Source organism: Neoarius graeffei, chromosome 3 (genome assembly GCF_027579695.1).
Source record: "Neoarius graeffei isolate fNeoGra1 chromosome 3, fNeoGra1.pri, whole genome shotgun sequence".
Taxonomy (NCBI): Eukaryota; Metazoa; Chordata; class Actinopteri; order Siluriformes; family Ariidae; genus Neoarius; species Neoarius graeffei.
In genome coordinates this window covers 29,291,208-29,292,549 of record NC_083571.1, presented here as the reverse complement: position 1 = coordinate 29,292,549, position 1,342 = coordinate 29,291,208, and positions in this window count along the sequence as shown.

Genomic DNA, 1,342 nt, shown 5'->3' with positions numbered 1-1,342 from the left:
AACTGTGAATTGATCTTGGCAGGCAGCTCAAGTTCCCAGACCATGTGACACCAACCTCCTTGAGGCCAGACATGTTGTTAACATTGGCTTCTTCTAAGCAGGTCCTCTTAGTTGAGTTTACAGTCCCTTGGGAGGACCGCATGGAAGAGGCCAACGAGCGCAAGCGGCTCAAGTACCACAAGCTGGTGGAGCAGTGCTGAAGGAGTGGCTGGAAAGCTTGCTGTGAGCCCATAGAAGTGGGATGTAGAGGCTTTGCTGCTTGCTCCTATACAAGACCTACACCCTGCTTGACATCACAGGAGCTGCAAGGAGGAGAGCCATCAAATCCACCATAGAGGCTGCAGACAGGGCCTCTCGGTGGATCTGGATAAAAAGGTCTAAAACATGGTCTAATGCTGCTGAGACACAAGCCGGGGTCTGATCATTCCTGGTTGGGTTGCCTGAGTGGGGGTGTGATGTTGAAAGACCCAAAACAACTGATGACCTCAGGAAACATCACTGATGCAGGGTTCTCCAGAAAATCTTTAGTAGCCAGCTTAAAAAAAAAAAAGTAGTAGGTGGCTTTGAAATTCACAGTGGCAAAGCTGCCACTGCATGCTAATGACAGGAGGTCTGGGGGCATGCTCCTCCAGAAAACTTTGAAATTTACATGCATTCTGAGCTCATAAATTATTAACAATTTCCCTGTAAAACACTTGCAAAATATGTATGAAATTTCCCTCCAGATGTGTGTGCTTGGCTTTCTCAGTTACCCTCTGTAGTATGCTGCCTGGCTCTGTAACATAACTACATACACTACGGCATGGTCACATGGTCCAACTCACCCAATCAGAGCGCGAGAATTGATCAACAAATCTGGCATTGCTTCCGGTCTTACTAGACCCGAATCAAAGACAATTTTGTGGTGGAATGAATAATTGGATTTTCAGCAAATTATGGGCAGCAGAGATGATATAAATTGTTGGAATATTGAAAGGCAAGTGTTCATTGTTTTCTGGGATTGAGTAGTTGGCACAGACCATCTGTGTCGGCGGAGAAAACCGCTGGTCGCTGGCGGAAATATCTGCTGATGATGTGTCCCACCGCAGCTACAGATGTATCTATGCACCATGTAATTTTGAGTCAGATCACTCTGCAGACTAACTCAGCTTTTGCTACTGATTTATTAAAAGTCTAACTTTTCTGCAAACTTTCCTTGAAGCTCTTGAACTGTACTGTATCTGCATAATTTTATAGATTGTGCTGCTTCCACATGATTGACTGATTGGATAATTGCTGATTGTGCAGTGGTACACTGCACTAATTGTAGTTAGTTCTCTGTCCACTCCACGGCAAAAGTAGA